Below are 20,019 nucleotides of genomic sequence, written 5' to 3'. Positions count from 1 at the left end.
TGACACTAAGGAATAGACTTCATGGACGAATTGTTTCACATTCTTGTGAATGAATTCATGATGATTCATGGAGTAGCAACATACTATCCAAGATGCAACGGCTAGGCTAAATCTATAAATAAAGTGTTGAAATCCATATTGACCAAGATAGGCACTGCCATAGAGATTGGAACATTGAGCTAAATGCAGCCTTGTGGGTCTGCAGGAAAGCTTTCAAGGTGATTATGAACCTAACACCTTGTTACATGGATTATGGCTTGGAAGATGTTGTTCCTTGAGAAGTCCAAGTTCATGTCTTCGAGTGTCTGCAAAACAAGAGCTAGGGGAACATGAAGCCAGCACTGAGAGAATGTAGTAATTGGCCGAGCTAAAGTCAAGCACCATGGGCCTAGCAAGTGATTCATCTAAGGCTAGGGTGGAACACACCCTTTAGGTTAGTAGAGGTGCTTAACAATGGGAGACTCCAAGTGGCCAACTTACATGGGAAGCTAATACTACTTACCACACAGCCATGATTCAAATTTTCTAGGGATCATCATGCAACAAAAAAATCAGTGATCCAATACATAGCCGTGCATGTAGAGGACAAACAATATAAAGCAATGCATGTAGGGAACAATATGAAGTAGTGCATGTAGAGAACAAAACAATGGAGCTCACTCTAACAAAAGTTTTTTGTCCATGCAAACCACACAAGCTCTCTATATCCCTAGATTTCATATAAGCTCTCCCTCTAATTTCTAACCCACCCCACAACCATGCCTTTGAAGACAAGATTCTTCATTTTTCCACCTCCCACACTAACATAGTGAGGCACTCTTAAACAACAATGGATTGAGCGACTTTGCACATCTACCGTGGGATGCTATTCATATATAACATATAAATATGTGCATGCATGCATGCATACACACATACATAAATACATACGAACATACTTTTTTTGGGGTGAAATATGAACACACACACACACGCACACGCACATGCGTGTGCGCACACACACTTTTGTCCTTACTCTGACCGCTTTCAAAAGAATAATCGTTTATGCAAATGCCATTTTAAGGACATTATAGCAATCCACAATAAAAATGGCATGGTCATAAAGAGGGTTACACATAAGTGGTATTTATAATTGGAGTAGATACTAGAGATATGCTCCTAAAAGAGAAATGAATTGGTTTAGTATTGATGTATGAGGGTTATACAACAGTGATATATACTATTGGACAAGATATTGGACTTATGCTCCTAGAAGAGAAATGAATGGGTCCTTTACCTTATTTAGGAAAAGGGGATTTTTTAAACATATTTTGAGAAAAGGGTTTCGGAAAATCCCTATGATACTTCATTGGTAAAGTAATGAAGAATACATCTATAGACAAGAGGGGCAGGGCTTTCCCCTATGAATACACACAACATTCCCCTAGTATTCAGTACCTTTTTAAAGCTTTTGTAGATGCTTACGAATGATATATAAGGCCCTATAGTAGCCCATGCATAATTAGAAAGCCAGATATTGGCAACACTACATGGTGTTATAGATTTGAGATGGATTGAGGATATTTTTTATTGAACCCCCAAAACTTGGATTACAAGAAAACATAAAATATGCTAGCCAAGAGGTAAGATCTCATGGAATAGGATATATTATAACATATAGCGGGTTTGATTCCTTGAATTCATCAAGCTGTGATGTTGAAGGCAAAAATTGATGGGATTTACTTGTTTTGAATTAGGCAGAAGCCTGAATAATATTTCAATTCCCAAACAAGGGGGATATACTTGTTAATGGTGCAGCGATAGATTCAACAATGTTACACTGAGTATATTAACCCCATGGAATGGAGTGAGGGATATATACATAAAGCATTAGAAGGTATGGAGAGCCCCTTAAAATCAAAAAAAAAGGGAAGGAAGGACTATATGGTTTTGTGCAATTGAAAATTGCATAAAGTATATACAATAAAACCTAGGGGGAACTTTTTAAAAAAGAATAAGGAAGGAAGTGCTTCATTTAAAAGGAATATGATAGTAAAAAATTTAAGGACCATGCTATGGAGGATTTCATCTCAGATCCCTCGACACTAGCAAATTCAAGTGGGATAACCTGAAAACTACTGCACTTCTATGGGTACTACAGTTAACCCATTAGGTGTTCCCATTGAGCGGCATCTAAGGAAAAATGGACCAAGGGAACGTTGGAGTACCATGCTTGGCACCAGAAATGAATATTAAAAAGATGGTAGTGAGAGGAGTGCCATATTAGTGGCAAAGAAGTACACGAGGACCTTGCCTACATACACCCATCGTGAGGAAGAAGCGCTAGTGCAGTATACGAAGAGGAGCGGGCATTAGTGTCGTGCAAGTGCACAAGAAATGGGAGGGGAGCTCATAATAGAATTCATTAGCACACACAACTCGAGGCATAAACAATTGCAGTGTCCACACGAGTGAGCTCAAGAAGGACTCCTTCTAGCACAAACGCCTCATGCAAGACACCAAGGTGAACTACATTGTGTCAAACATAGGATTGTGTCACCCAAGGCGAGCCAGAATTGCGATGAAATTATTGGCACAATGATGAGATGGAGCCACAGTTTGGATCTCCATATCCGCCACAAGACCTATATCTTGCCAACTCTTGCTTCATATTTGCTTGGCCATTCAAAAATGTGGAGTGGCTCCAATCCATCCACTTCTTGGTTTCACTAATTTTTGGCCTACCATGGGTAGGCCTTAGTGAAGGCTTTGGTTGGGAGATGGGAAAAATAAATATTTGGTATTATTTGGGAATTACATGATTGGTGGATGCCTTCCACCCAATGAATGTGAGCCATTGAATTGTTTGATATCAACATTTGATTCTCTAAGTTTAGAGGCTTAATTAAGGTGGATCAGGAGGTTTCGCAGTCGGTGCTTGCAAAGTCTTATGCATGGCAGGAGGTTTATTCACATTTGGCTCTTCCACGTTACCTCCATCATCCAGTTGAATGTTTCAGCTATCAGAGTATGGAGTGGATGGTTCACACAAAATTATCCATGGTTGTGTAGAGCTACATTGAAGAACATTTGCACTCTTCTTGTCAGAGACCTATCAAGTGGACGGGATTGAAGATTTTGGCTTTAATAGAAGACATTTGTTGTGCATGAAAGGATTTTCATAGGGTGGTTCTTGTGGTTTCAATCGTCTAAAAAGGTAGGAAGACTCTTCGTCAAGGAGTCATGTTGAGGCAGTGTGTTCATGTTTGTTTAAATAGGAGGAGGATCTGGTGCTACACAAGAATGCTCTCATGTGTCCATGGATACAGGAAACAACACTTTCCAAAGGGGTTCGCTTTGTTTTTGTTCATCCTTCTGAATTTGTCCCTCGATTCATCATTCTATTTCCAGTTCAAGCTAGTGAGGTTGATTTGTGATGCTCTGAACGGAACTGCAGAGATGATAAAGTGTGTTAGTGGAAAGAGTGTGCTGCAAATGGACAACTACGCAATGTCTTTGATGAAAGGTATGATCACCCTCAATGGAACTCCCTTGTACTTGATAAGACCTACGAAGTTCTCCTAGTAATATCAGCTCATGCATATTTAGAGGCAGACATAGACAACAACGTTGAAGAAAAGCGCTCTCCATCAGTCTTTAGTTCGCCAGTCATGTTTTCGAGTGGGAGTAAGCCTTCTAAGTAGTCTGAGTTGCTCAAGAATTCTCCAATTAACAAAGATATGAAGCATTCACTTTCCAAGGATTTTCAAGCTACAGCTCGAGAGGTGTACACTGAAGGTGTCTCATATACTGTTTTGCTTTTGTGTTCGCCAACAATTGTGTGCTAACATTCGATTTCTAATACTTCGTAGGATTATTCTGTGCAAATTCTACTCTCTGTAAGTACTGTTGCACGTACAACATGTGCAAGGAAGTTGTGCTATGTTTGATGAAGATGTTTAGAGAGTAAAATGAGTAGAAAATTTCAAGCAGCATGCTCACCAGAATATTTGGAGATACGTTGTCGTCTTTTGAGGACGGAACTTAGATAATTTTATGAAGAATTACTTGGTTATTCATTTTCTTGGCAGGTGTTTTATATGTTGGCGTCCTCAACTTTGTGTTGAAGCTATTCCGTGGGCATGATAATTTTTAGTAACAAAGGAATGTTAGTCGCTTGCTCTTCTTCAAAAGTAGCATTGGTTTTCAGCAAGTTTTCCTATTTTCATTGAGTTTCTTATGTACTATTCATTTTTCCTTCATGCCAAGCTAAAAATTACATGCGCATTAACTCAAAGGTCTTTGCTAGATGTTGAGTGTGATTCATAATATAGTGTATTGCCAACACATTGGAAATGTGTACTAGTGTATTTTTTCCCTCTCTACAGTTAGAATGGAGTGCAAGGTCAATGTGCATTCATTAGGGGAACTTTGGACTCAAAAAGGGCCTCATAAGGAGTGGATTAGCAAAATGGATTAAGAACTAATAAGGCCTACAAAGGGTCCCATCACTCCATATGGGGACAAAAAAGTACATCTCCCTAGGCCCTTGGTGGACCCCAAAAGTGGAAAAAGTACATCTCCCTAGGCCCTTGGTGGTCCCCAAAAGTGCACCTCCCTCTCCCAGTTGGAGGGCCCCCCCACTCTCAAAAATTTAACTCTCTTTATAACCTTTAGGTGGTCCACATTCCCAAAAAGTATCTCGCGGGTACACCCTAGCCCAAAAATTTGAAAATTTTCAAAAGTGTCCAAAATGGCCCAAAACTCTTCAAAACTTTCCCCTAAACCATGCCTATGCTCCAAATCACTTTTCAACATCTAAATCCTACTCCTTCTCATCGTAATCATCTTCCAATCCCACATTCATACTCCTTTTATTGTAAGCACTTTGCAACACCCAAATCCAATTTCTTCTCATCATTTTGTCCCAAACTTGCTTCCATTGATCCTATTATATCTTTCCATTGTCCCAAACTTGTTTCCATTGATTCTATTCTATTCTTTGAACTGATCCAAGGCCTTATTTCTAAATCCCTCTCATGGCTCCATTGGAAGATCACACCAACAAGCCATGAAAAAGCACCTTGCACATCGAAGTTGCACCAGAGTATGCCACGACTCATTAATGTTATGGCCACAAGGTTGCTGGCAAAGATACACTAGATCAATTATGACAACAAGGAACAAAGCATGTCGACTTATGGAGTGTTGGTGGACTCTATCTAGTGGATCCTTTGACAGGTGCTCCACCTTTGTTTGAAAATGTGATGAGTTTGATTCAATACATAGGAGATGGTCTTCAAGGCTTACTAGGATATTGTAAACGCATCGACCATTCCAATGCTGAAGCACACTTTGCAAAGGTTCACTTGTTGAGAATGGAAGGAGAGACAAAGATACTTAGAGATACCGTGCATAACCTCCAAGAACAACTAACCCAAGAACAAAAAAACCTTGCTGACTCAGAAATTACAAAAGAGAGGTCACAAGAGACATTCACAAGATTAATAGATGAGAAGAACAAGCTGTTGAAAAAGAGTTGGTGTATCCAACAAGAGCTTGCTACATTGACTAGGAGATTAGAAAAAATAAAAAGAACCCCTCTAGGTTACAAGCATAGGATCAAGCCTGTGCAACCAATGGAGAGCTTGGAATATGGTGGTGGAGCAAGGAAGCGCAAGGTGAAAGCTACAAGGTATGTATATTTGGACTATTTTGTAATTATGAAGCATTACTTACAAATGAGTCATTTATTTTTCTATCATCGACATGGCAAGAACAAAGCAGACTGGAAGACCAATTGATTCCAGAACAAAGCTCCCAATCCCTCCTAATGTATACAATGCAATGATCAAAGAGAGAAGAAAGAGGAGGCAGGAGGAGGAGGAGGAGGAGGAGAGGACAGAAACCAATGAGCAAACAGATGACGATGAAGAAGATCATGGGGAGCAATCAAATGCTCAGAGTCAACCCGAGGCACCTCAAGAGCCAGAAAGCATACCAGAAGAACAAGAGCGCAAAAGACGTAGATTGGAAGAATGGGGACAAGAAGATGCTAGGCAAATGCGGATTCAATTGGCTCAACAACAAAGGGCACAAATGGAGAGCCAACAATGATGACCCGCATGGCATAATGCCACTCAGGACTTTCCACATTCTAGACAGGGTGGAAACTCTTTGCTAGAATTGCATTGCACAGCAAAAGGAAAAGGCAAAGCTCACAGTAGGCGAGGTGGAGGTGGAGGTGGTAATAAAATATTGGACAATGTAATATATTGGCCTAAATAATTTGCCATCATATTCCACTCCCGCCTCGCCCCACCATCCAAAATAATGGATTGTTTTTTTTGGAATTTAGGGGACCATATGTTAGTACAAACGACATCATACTTAACAAAAACTATTACATTTAGTCAAAAACTATTACAACATAGCTTTAAAACTTTTACATTTATTCAAGTGCTATTACAACACACTTCAAAAACTATATCATATTTTCAAAACTATTAGACACACATAAAAAAACTACTAATTTTATTAAGTATAGACTCATTGCCAGTACAAATGACATCACACTTTAAAAACTATTACATTCATTCAATACCAGTATGAATGGACAAGTTACAAGGAGGCTTCCATTTCTCAAGCATTGATGTTCCTTCAAGTTGCCTTCTCACTATCTTCCCATTTAGTGGAAAGAAAAAATCACTATTATCAAAGATGACCGATGTATTCTCAAATGTGCTTCAAGCTCCAACTATCTGTGACCTCAAGATATTGGATATCCCCATTGGGCATATGTACCTCTACCTCTGTGGTGTCCACTACATCACAATCCATCGGTATCCATGTGCCATGCTTCAAGCTCCAACTATTTGTGACCTCAAGATATTGGATATCCCCATTAAGCATATGTACCTCTACCTCTGTGGGATCCACTACATCACAATCCATAGGTATCCATGTGCCATGATTATTTTTCCAACGTTTGTAAGCGTATTTCATGTAGCAAATACTATGCACTATAACTGATATCTTATTACTATACTTTCTTAAGTATACATAAAAAATGGTCTCCCTTTTGCAAACCCTCCCCAACATCCCACATTGGGTATAGAAGATTATTAAGAAATTCATTTTCTAGGCCCATACCCACATGGTCTTTCTCTTGTGAATGAAGATTGATTTGAAAAAATAAATAAATGTAATGGAGGGCATGAACCAACTAACATCCACAAATTTTGAACCAAAAGTAAACTTCATTGATGATTGAATTTTTTATCTCATCTTCATTCTAAATACATCTATAGAGAATGGATCAGGAAGAGGCCATTTTGGACTATTAAAGTTAGGGAGAGGAATTGTGACAACATGAGCAGTATACACTTGGCAAATAACCTAGTCTATCATGCTAGAACAAAGCACATTGAGGTGCATTATCACTATGTGCAGGAGAATGATCTAGTAGGTTTTATTGATCTAGTTTATGTCAGCACAGAGGATCAGGTAGCTGACATATTCACGAAGGCATTGGGTGTAGAGAAGCTACGCAAGTTTAGAGATCTACTTGGTGTGCAGGAATTGGGATCGAGCTTGAGGTTCCATATGCACCTTCTCTTTGAAGAACTTGGTAACATGAATTATGGAAAAAAATACTAGACTTTGTCAAGGAGGTAGCACTCTGTCTTGAGAATATTAATTCCCCGATATTTGAATGGTAAGCTTGAAATATTCTCATGAGACTATCTAGAGGCTGGGTTTCAACTTTGGTAGAGGGAAAGATATCTACATAGAAAGCAAAGAAAGACGTTAATGGGCCAATCAATCTTTCTCTCTCACTCACTCTCTCTCTCTCTCTCTCTCTCTCTCTCTCTCTCACTTCTCTCTCTCTCTCTCTCTCTCTCTCTCTCACACACACACACAAATCTCTCCCCTCTATTATCTCCCCCTAACACCCCTCAACCCCCCCATCTCTCTCTCTCTCCCTCCCCCCCCTCCCCCTCTACTATCACCACAAGACACCCTCTCTTAAAATGCATGCACAGATACAATCATTAGAATGCACAATTAAACTGAAAATGAAAAAAACTTAATGTAAAAGAGAGAGACAATTTGAAGGAAAGCAAGTTTGACTGGCAGGGTCCAAGTTCATGTCTCTAGCCATGTACACGTGCTAAACCTTCACCTTAAGTCCTTTTTGTGTATTACAAAACCCAACAATGCGACCCTTCCAATGCTCCTCTTTCTTTGCTCTATCCTTTCTAGAAACCTTGAATGGACCTATTGTAGATGGTTGCATTGTGACCCAAGACATTAACCTAAACTCTTGAGGGATCTAAATATCACTGTTGTCCTTCAAAATGCAACCCACACAAGATTGAATTGATAGCTTTGGCCTAGGGGAAGGGGAGTGCTTCACCATTGTTGAAAGAATGGGAGCAAGCAAAGATAAAGAGGTTGGGAGAAGGAATAGGTTGAGAGGAGGAGGCTAAGAGGAGGTTGAGACGAGGAACAGGTTGGGAGGAGGATGAGAGGAGGTAGAGAAAAGAAAGAAGCTCAGAGAAAGGTGGGGAGTCAATGGGGATAGTTTGGGGAGACTCCTGGGAGGAGTTTGGGGTGCTAGGGACACTTTTGGAAATTTTTGATTTTTTGGAGGGACAAAAAGGTCACGGATTTGGGGGCCTACCAAGAGAGCCTAGGAGGGTATGGGGACCATCCAAAAGTAAAGAGGGGGATTAAATGCCTCAAGAGGCGGTGGGGGCAAGAGAGAGGCAAGTGGAAGCCTAGTGGGGACCAAGGAGGACTCTCCACCAATGAGAGGCCAATATGGAATCCTCCATTCTTTTAATGCCCAAGCCTTCCCATTGGCTGGTTTGCTAATCACAAATCTTAAGGGACTAATCCAAGAGGTCCTTTTTGAGTCCAAAATTCCATTAATGTTTTTACTCTTAACAATTTGTATTTGGTAAATCAAAAGACCTTAGTAATGCTTCACATTTTTGTGGTTTTTGACCAACCACTTGGAGCAACCCCTAGATGTGAACGAAACAATTTTAGGCAGAGTCCATGATGTTGCGATAGAGCACAAGGCGCTAGCACTCAGCCCAGGTAGATACATAGGTGGCGGCACTACTTAGCCTTTGCTTCCATCACTGATGCAATCACACATAGGTTCGCCTTCAAAGGAAAATTTCTTGTGTATGGCACATTCGAAGACAAAAAAGCCAAAGCTTTATTTTTATTAGGGCATACAAACTTTCAAAACCAAGATAGAAGTTTCACTTCTTAACGAAACTAATAGGAAAAAATCATCCATGTGCATCACGCTTGTGCAGTGATTTGACTGATCATCACAATTGTGAGAAAGTTACTTTGATTATCTCACACGCATTTGTTTATTGCCCAATTTGTTCTACAGGATCGAGGGTGCGGTGCCTTGCAAGAAAGGCCCAGGTGAGGAAGGTAGTTGTCACTTCTCTCTACATTTAATGCAACAACGTTGATGGTGAAAGGCGAGGAGTTTAAAGGCAACGCTCGCTTCATTTCGGAGTCGTTGATAGCAAAATTTGTGCCTTTTGCATCTTGGGCGATTCGCATGAAAGAAGGCACGATCTCAATAGTGGTTGCAACAGTTGTGTTGTTGTGATAAAGTTGGATAGCGATGGTGGTGCAGTGGACCAGATTGTTGTGGTTGATGGTCCTCGTAACAAAGACCATGCAACCGTGAGGCTCTCCATGGTTCATTTTGATGCTGCATTGATTCAATCTAGCAAAATTTTTGACCTTTTTCTTTTGTTTATAGCTTTTTTTTGTGTCAATCTGAGAATAGCAAAGTGTCCTCACGCATCTAACACAAGAATACAATGAGGATGGCATCATCGTGTACTCTTACGAATGTCTCATACATGACTACAAAGAATGATTTGGGTTTTTATGACCATCATCCTTGCAAAGATTCTGGACGGCGGTCACAAGAAAGATGAGCTTCAACAAGTGTTTATGGCTCAAGTATCCAAGCTAGGTCACAGACAAAGAGTAAGTGCACACTACCCTTCATATTTCTTCGAACATTGAGTTGGTGTTGTAACATTGCTGTTGTCTCTTCCACAAGTCACAGACATGCTCCATTTCACCAGTCTAAATGCACAGCTCTTGGAGTTCCAATGCGTCGTTGAGGTGGCATGCATGTTAGTCGAGATCTAGCGCACCCTTGTTGTTACACTTGTGTGCCCATCCAGTTCATTTTGAAGGTGCCACTCCTTAGGATCCCATCTACCTTTGAGATGGCTTAGACATGATGGTGACAATGTGTGGTAAGCACGTGGACACCTTGCTTAGGACAAAAATTCCTTTTTTGGATTTGCACAACGACAATGTTTTGCACGTGCACTCCATGATCCTTGGCACAAAGCCTAGTGGAAGCTTCATAATCAATGGTTCTGTCCATTTGGTTGTATTCGAGCCAAATGCATGAAAAATGTTTGGACTTACCTAAAGTCGTTCGTAATATGATGGCTTGCATCCATGCTTCTTATTTAATACTTGTATTGTTTTCATCACCTTTGTAGTTTCACTTGCATGCCAATTGACATTCACACAATGTGCGAGCACATGCACATGCATTTATATGACACTTGCAGATACACCATTTCTAAGGAGGCTTACCCTAGGAACTTTGACTTGCATGTGCATATGTTTTGTGGGATGCAAAGCACGAGAGTGCTTTGTTAAGTTTGGTGCAAACTATGGCAAATGCAACTACAAGAGAGATTGCTTTTTCCTACTCATGCATGTTCCTAGAGTCTAGGCACTTACTACTGCAAGCTATTGCCAAGAAGGTCTAAAAAAATTGGAAACCCGGCTAGCATTACTTGACAACACAATCTCAAAAACCCACATGCAGTGTGTGCTTCCACCACAAATATATCAAACACAACAGCCTCCAAGTAATGAGTAGGTGGCTTGCTTTGCCAAAGAAGATGGTGCAACCTAAATTAATGCTATCACAAGAAGGTACTTAAAGAGCAGTCAAGACACACCTTCATTCCCTTGTGTTTTTTGTGGAGTCTTGGAGTTCAAGACTAAGATGCACCGCATGACTACTGCAATAAGAAGCTTAATGGTCCAACATGAGCTCATGGCAAGCACAGACAGTCCACATAGTTTTCTATGTGCATTGTGCCATGGTCAAACCCAAAAAGGTAAAGTCCCTAAATTTGCTTGCAAAAACATGCCCCTGCACCCAAAACAAAGTGTGTTTCCATGTTGAACAACTTGGATGTACGTTTGATGGCAATTAGAATACCCTTTGCTCAAATCCATGACCTAACATATGAAGGGCGTTATGGTCTCCATGGTGCAATTGTTAATGTGTTTGCTGACATGGATAGAGCACAAAATGTGCTGCCGCACTTGTTGAGCAACAATTCCACTATCATGGTGGCACTGAAACAAAAGCTAGAGTTCACACATAGCTACATGAGTGGTCTTGTCCAGCACACACTCACTCTCAAAGAGTTAGAAGAATTGTTAAACAAAACTTTGTACAAAGTACAAAACGTCATGCTCAATTGTTTGTGGTCTGAGCACATAAAAAGAACAATAGATGGCATTGGAACACAGCAAATAGGCCAACATTCTCTACATAAGAACATGAACATCACACCCCAATTGACACTCTAGTCCATGGCATTTACATAGCGCAACAAAAGTGGTTGACTTTGAGGACAAGATAATCAACGCTTCCCAATTAAAAGCGCTCACATGTAAATATCATCTTAGGTCCTCACCATACCATTAAAAATTTTCAAGGATAAGTATTGCAAAAAACTTGCCTTTCCAAATCTTTTCTTCAGGCTCCATAGAAGCTACAACATGCTTGACCATATCTTTTCTTTGGGCTCCATAGAGCTCACAAACAAAGACAAGAAGTTTGCAACATTGATACAGAATCTATTCTTCAAGATGATGAAACTGTTAGTGACACAAGTGCTCTCTTCGCCTTGGGTGCAAATGCGCAAAGGCTAGCTATGTGGACAAAAAATTCTTGCAAGTGATGTAGCACAAGATACAAACATCAAGCGTTTGCTACAATCCCTTATAGGCTTTTGCAATTTTGCATGCCTGTGCGAATATCTACTATCTACAAACATAAGCTCTAGAAAAACTTTTTTGCAATGCTAAGCCAGCTAGGCCCTCCCACCTTTTTCTTGACTTTCTCATCTATGGAAAAAAAATTGTAGCCATTGCTTCAATGTCTTTGCAAAGTCTGACTAGTAGCTCTGATAAATAGCATAACAATATCACCAGAACATAATTTGCATAAACTCATGCGTTCGGACACAGTGAACTGCAAGATACTACATCAACATGTTCCAAGCAGTGAAACACCTTCTCAAACAAGATTCCGCAATTCTGGGCAAGGTGCTTGACTTTTTCTTTACGAAAGAATTCCAAAACAAGGGGAGCCAACCCGATCATGTTGTGGATTGAAAACGCCCCTGTCTATGGCAAATGCCTTGACACAGAAGTCGAGAGCCTCATTGACAAGCGCATAAGCACCAAGATCTCTAAGCTTGCTTTGGAAAATAAAGGCATCCAAAAGCACAAACATAAAAAAACATGCAACAAGCGAGGCTCCTTGTGTTGGTTGCATCCCATGAGGGCAACAAAAATTTTAACTCCATTCGATGAAGAAATGTGCCTGAGCATGCACAAAGGGAATTACAAAAGTATCACCTCCTTCATGGAAGAAACTTGTATTGAGAGTCTTGACTTTTGACAGCTTCTTGCATGTGCTTTCTCTAACAGAGAAAGACTATGTGGCAGCATTACATTATAGCATTATGCAACCAATAATTTACTTGAAAAGGCATCCTAAGGATATCTATACAAACAACTTTAACATCAATATGTCTACACCAGATGTTGAGTTTGTCATAAACCCTCATGTAGCTACATCTTATTGCACGTATATGATGAAGTTTGATCATGCCATAGTAGAAGCAATGAAACTCGCTTTGGAGCTATGTTTGCATGCAAATGCATCAACAAACAAATGAATCCGTAGAAATGGTAACTCCATCTTGAACACTCAACACATCAGCTCTCAACAATTGGCATATTTATCCTTGTCACTTCCCACTGACAAGCACCACAAGTGAATTTTGCTACATCAACACAAGCCCCCCCGAGGAATACACCATCCTACTCAAAAGATGCTTTCAACTTGCAAAGATGGACCCAGAAAGCACTGATGTTTTCTTCTCGAACATCATTAGCAAGTACAAACGTAGGCCAAATGAGCTTGCCAATTTGTGTTTGGTTGAGTATGACAGTGCTTACTCTGCAATAACAGCTCGCGCGATTAAAAAATGTAAACGCCTGAAGATTGTGCGCTTCAACAATTACAATAAAAGCAAAGACCCAAAAAATCACTATAGAGAGTTGTGCTTGCTATTTTTGCCATTTGGAGGGAAAGAACCTAGTACAAATGATGCTTTTCCCACCTAGCATGACCTGTACCATTATGAGCAAGACACAATTTAAAAAAATAGGACAAAAATCATCAAAGAAGTTTTTCCTCATGATCATGTGAATAGCAATAAGTTGCTCTCCTTGACCACATACATTGTTAACAACCGACCGGCTCCCAATAATGATTTTGACTGTGCATTGTGAGCTAGAGGCCTTCACAAAAAAAACTGGCAACAAAACCCTAACAATTTTACATGCATCTTCATCCGTAATGTTTAGTACTACCATGAATTAACAAAATTGAATGCAAAGCAACAATGGCTTCTTATCGAAGACTTTCTCCTCAAGAAACACTTGGATGCAATGGCACCCTTTTGCCTTTTTTGATCAGGGGATGCTGGAATAGGTAAAAGTTTATGTTATTACTTTTGGTGCATGCCTTGCTATGTCACTACGCATGGGAGCAAGTGTTTGACATCAAGCTACCAAAGGTTTTGCCTCGGTTTTACTACTAGCCTACACTGGAAAGGCTGCATACAACACAGGGGTGACAAACATCCACTTTGCTCTTCATTTGACTTTGCTTGTAGCTATCTACAAAAGTCTTGCCTCGGAAAATGTTAAGAGCCACAACTAGGGAGCATGGTGACAGATCTGGCCATATGGGTTTTGAGTGCAAATGGCTCAACATCAAGCTAGCTTGATGGAGTTTGAGCCACAAATGGCTCAACATCGACCTAGTCCTATGGGTTTTGAGCCTCAAATGACTTAAGATAGAGGTAAGCACTGGGATCATCCAAATTGGCAAGGATAACACAAGAGCCATTTGGATCCTGTATATGGATAACATAAGAGCCATTTGAAGATAAGGGGAGGTTGAGAAAATGCCTTCATGCCATATGGGCCCAAGTGGTTGTAACAAAAGAGAGATAAGAGAGAGTGGTATAAGGAAAAGGGTTGGCCCTCCCTTCAAAAGGTAACTTGTATAAAAGGCCAAAGGGTTGACTTTGGTCTTCATTGTTGTATTCACAAGTTTGGAATACAAGCTCCCTCTTCTCTTTCAAGAGTTTCTTTGGGTGTTCTCTTGTTTCCCTTGTAGTGCCTTTGTGTTTGCCACTCCATCCCCCTTCAATCTTCCCTTTCCCTCTCCCTCTCCCTCTATTCTCCCATCTCCCCTTCTCCCCCTTCCCTCTTTCTCTCATGGAAACACATTGCAACAATCCAAGAACTACTTGAGTGACACTTGCAGGCAGGTCATGCTTTGCATTGCTCTCACAAGGAGTAGCTTGGAGTGGAGGCTCCATCGGCATTCCTTCAAGATCCCCATGACACGTGAGTCACCATAGAAACTACACAGAAACACTATAAACACTCTTTCAACTCTACAAGGATGTCCAATTAAACACATTCATTGCTACCGACATGCAAATGCATGAAATCAAACATAATCACTTGCAACCATTTAGCAGAGTAGACATTCTCTTGGGCGAGGACCTATGCCAAGCAAGCCCTATAAAGGACAGCTGGATATTCTCATGCAAGACTTCCATGCTGTTAATGTCACCCTCTATTTGGAGGGCAATGTGTTGTACTGTGAGCTACATGCACCTATGCACCAACAAGACAACAACTCAATCACCTGTGAATGGGCACCCACACTTTGTAATACATTGAAGCAATCAACATTATTTATTTTCACTGACCACATAACAAGCAAGAATTCCCTCATTTCTTCTACACAATGCAACCAAAGACATGCATAACCATGATGCCTTCCAAGAGCTTGCATCAAGCCATCACTACATCCTAGCAAAAGATATTAGGCATAGAACATGCAACAAAACAATAAGAATTCCACCAGATGCAAATTAACTAGAGGATTGCACAAACAATTGCAATTGAAAGCTGGCATGATTGCCTCATGATTGTCAAAATCTCCACTAGAAACCTTGACATATTAGACGGCCTTGTGAATGGATTTGACGTTATCTTCAAAGATGAATCGGTGGACACAAACCTCCAATTGTTTGGGTGGAGTTCACAAATTCAAATGTGGGAAAACACACTCGCACAACTCACTACTTCCTCTACAACAAAGGAATTCCAATGTCATGGACACCAATTTGCCAAATTGCATGCAAACTCCAAATTGGGAAGAATCACCTTAATATTGTTTGCAGATACGAATTCCCAATACAGCCAGCTGTTGGCAAGATTAGTCCACCATGCGCAAGGTATTTTGATGGAGTCACTTGCATTTGATCCAACTGGAATCAAGGTACACAAGCTTGTCTACATAGTCCTCTCTCACATACACGACCCTGTGAAGTTGTACATCCTACAAACTTTGCAGCCATCAAAGTCAACCAAACAGTCCTTCAAGATCTTCAATGGTTGCGAAGCACACATGCATGGCATACCCAATAAGTAGACTTCAATTCCCTCAACACCAACACATTGTCCTTACAATCATTGAATACAAGGTCCTTTAATGCACACAAGGTAGACATCGTCTCTTGACATAGAATCCTAGCTGCAACTATTTTGTGTTTGCAAGAACTCCGCACAAAACAAGCAAGTGCAACTTCCATTTGCTTGCCTATGGAAAAAATAACATTGTGGAATAAATGGGTTTACAGGTTGAAGGAAGAAGATGGAGGAATAAGGAGGTATAAGTAAGGCCCAATCTCTTGACTCCCATTCTCCTTGTTGCCCTAGAAGATAGCCAAGAGTCTTGATCTCCATGGGCTCTTTTTTTGCTGTGTTGATGGCCACCTCCCTTGTCCCTGAATTGGTCCTTGAGCTAGGATCCTCTAGCTCCAATTTGCTTCCTCAAGTGGATCCCTAGGTAGTGAGTTATGAGCCCCAAGGTCTCCCCTTTTATAGGGTAGAATACCCTCCCTATGGGCTGACCCAGGTAGCCCAATATGGCCGACCCAGGCAAACCCTTTGAGCAAATTATCTCATCAGTCCCACCAACCTAGTAGGTAATCTTTTTGCTAACCTACTAGCCCCACCTAGCCACATGGCAAGAAACCACTAGCCCAAGCACATATCTACCTCAAATTGAGGCCTGTTGCAAACCCAAGACCTGCTCCAATCCATCGCCTATCAGCCCTGTCAGTGCTGCCACCTGTCAGGTCTCATCTCTAGCCCCTAGACCCATTAGTGTAGGTTTGTACAGACACTGGAAGCAGTCCATATAGTACTTGCCTCCAAACCACACTCTTTTGGTTGATCTCCACCTCATCCATATCACACTCTCTATAGCAAATCTCATTGTACTACTCTGGATGCTTGTGTGGCAGTTTTGCATTGCTAACGTCATCCCTAGTACTGAGATGCCCATGCAATTATGCACCCTCCTATTCTAAACAGCCATGTAGTAGTCATGCATCAAACCTGGCCTCCAGGTACTTCTCTCTTTGTGCTACCTACATGGCAACCCATGTGGTAGCCCCACGTCCCCACTTTTGTCTGTGATTATGCTACCCACATGGCATCCGGTATGCTACCCATGGGGCAGCCCTAAGATTAACCCTAAGTACAAACCCCCATGCTCTCTTGATATGGGGGCTTATAGATGGGAAGGTGACTTTTCCAATAGTATAGGCCTCGAATAAGCATTGAGAGCTTTCAATAAAAAACTAAAGTTAGTAATGATGTTCATCCAAACTCGTATCTTGAAAATAAATATTCTTGATGTATGTCCTCCTACATATGGATGACTTGATCATGATAGGTAATTATTAATCTTTGGTGGATGAAATTAAGTATGCTAGTGATTACTTTTGAGATAAGCAAGTTCTTGACTCCCCATCCTCCCCCTCTTTGTGAAAAGAAAACTACGCAAGTTTTGCACTTCAATGAAGTGGATGCACATCTTTATAGGCAATGTGTGGGGAGTCTAATATAGTTGATGCATACCAGTTCTGATATTGCACATGCATTGATTGGTAAGTTAGTTTAAGCAAGAATCAATAGAATATCATTTGAGATCTACCAAAAGATTATTGAGGTACTCTTTGTACTGAGTTTCTGTCGGCATGTTGGAGGTGAAGGGCAAACTCAGCCGCCGTGACAAAGGCTAGCACTAAAGGAGATCAAAGTACTTGTTTCATTAATATTAAGCTATTAGTGCTTTGTCATCTATGGAATTTGAATACAAGGTACCTTGCAATGGCTATCATGAGTATCTAATTATGATGATTGTTGGGAAATCTAGGTCTATACCATAAGTAGGATTGAGAACTAAAGTTATATCTCTCTAAGAATCTTGTGTTTCATAATGAAAAAATTAATGAGGCCTTAACTATGTAATTCCTCCCAACCACATTAATTCCACAAATTCTTTTATGTCTCTATAATAGCGTGTGGTCTGCAACTTGGAGATTGAAAGTCTATCTAGAACCATCTTATTGCTTGCTGCTTGAGTTCTTCTTGAGGTTCCAAGTATCTTACAATTGACCTTGATACATTTATGCTCCCACTAGACCTTCCCCGGACCCTTGGCTTATACTCTAGGTTTGGTTTCTCATTTAACAATGATCCATATGAGCTTGCTAACAAACATAACATTTGTTGGCCCTTGGGTTAGGCCAACATAGGAGAACTCACCAAGGGAATAGTATAGTATGCATTGAGTATCCGAGTTACCAAGGTAGCGAGGATATGGTGCAAACCCTCCTCACCCTCAATCTAGGACAGGTACAAGTCAAGACACACCAACCCATTTTGTATGATCGAGCCGAGCCGAGCCGGATACAATGGAGGTGGAACCCATTTTGTATGATGCTATTCCCCTTGATCAAGATTCTACTACGACGACTCATCGAGTACCATTCCAACATGACCTCGTCATTAGGCACTCTGTATTTTGAAACAATACTGAGAAAGCGGATGCATATTTTAATCAATATCCATTACATGCACAACTTGGGTTGGTCACTCCTGTCATCTCAGGAGCTTTACATCAGGGATCGCACAGTAGACAACAAAGCGTGTTGAAGGCAGAATGCAAAGGGATTGCCGAGAAGATTAAGGGCCTCAATCGACTGACTATGGAGATCCTTCCACAATATTATGCTGCTCTTCTCCGACTTCTCGAAGAGCTGATCGGCAGTCACATTTGGGAGAAGAAGGCCTTGCGCAATAACTTTATGCAGCTTTGTGGTGATTCCCTTACTAGGTGGCAGAACACTCCCCCTCTAGCAAGGCATTCTTAGTGTCACCTTGACACTAATATTGGCACCACAGATTATGGACATGATCATTTTGCTGAAATGTGGGCATTACACTGGTGTACTCACCTTGATCACCCCCTATTGATGTCTCCCATATATACCTATGGTGGCCTTCCGTTCACACACATTTTCCTATTAGTTTTGAGCTTCTACCACCCGATACTATAGCAAAGGATGAACTTGGCCCTTTCAGGTTTAACAAAAAGCCTCAACTCCCCAAGCCTCCCAACAAGTCCTGGAAGCCTCGTGGTTTCAATCCTGGAGCTTTTACATTCGACTACTGTCTCGTTCGGAGCCCTCCTCAACCCCAACTGTGAGAGCACAATGTCTTAAAGCCGAGGCGAGATGTTGGCCCTTGGGTTAGGCCAACATAGGAGCTCACCAGTAGTAGCCAAGGGAATATTATAGTATGCTGAGTCACCAAGTATTCGAGTTACCAGGGTAGCAAAGCAGCTGCAAGGGGACATACCAACTGCACACATTGAGCTACTTGGAATGAGAGAGACGGTGTACGCCAGGCGGCCCATTCCTTCGAAACTAGGAAACCTCTTTGGCTAACTTTCCAGAGCACCGAGGGTTTGATGCAACGCAATTGGCAAACTCGAGCGGTGGTCCAATAGTGTGTAGCGGCTTGAGCAATCTCATCACACTTGCAAAGTTAGAAGGCGGTTTAGGAGTAGTGAGTGAAATAGTGGAGAGGTTGAGATAGTAGAGGGGAGAGTCAAAGAGCTGAAAAGAGCCCGAGAGTGATGTTAACTAGGAAAAATCAATTAACAAAGAGGGGCCAGAAGGAAGGTAAGCAGACCCCTCAAGAGTAGATAGCTAGACATGAAGATGAACAATTGATCTTCCTAGTCAGGTCAAGTTATCACTAAGTGAGAGTACGTCCTTAGTCGAGTCTATCCATATGAATGGAATGACCTTAGTTGAGTCTGTTGGTTGATCCGAGAGGGTTTAAGCTAGGATGAGATGTTTCACCCCAACTTCAATCACCTCAGTTCCCCGTGTTCAATTACTCTGTTGTCATCGAGTTTGTTTGCGAACCTTGCACAACAGCCTAAGGATTGCAAGAGAGGGCATCTTTGTGTTAACACCACCCACTCGGGCACCGAGCATTGAGAACTTGAGCAGTTATTACTCGGAACCCTGGCACCTTGCAACCTGTATTAGAACCCTTACTATCGCAAGAAACCCCGAGCAAATTGGAGCGTCAACAACGTTCCTTTCTGAAGAAATATTTACCTCTTTAAACACAAATTGGGGGAACTACCTTTTCCCAAGTGGATATCTTATTTGGTCTAGGGATAATCTAGACATAGTG

The sequence above is a fragment of the Dipteris shenzhenensis genome, chromosome 27 (assembly GCF_047967505.1).
Source record: "Dipteris shenzhenensis isolate YYH24624 ecotype China chromosome 27, Dip_SZ_1.0, whole genome shotgun sequence".
In the NCBI taxonomy this organism is placed as follows: Eukaryota; Viridiplantae; Streptophyta; class Polypodiopsida; order Gleicheniales; family Dipteridaceae; genus Dipteris; species Dipteris shenzhenensis.
Note: the sequence above shows the minus strand (reverse complement) of the source record.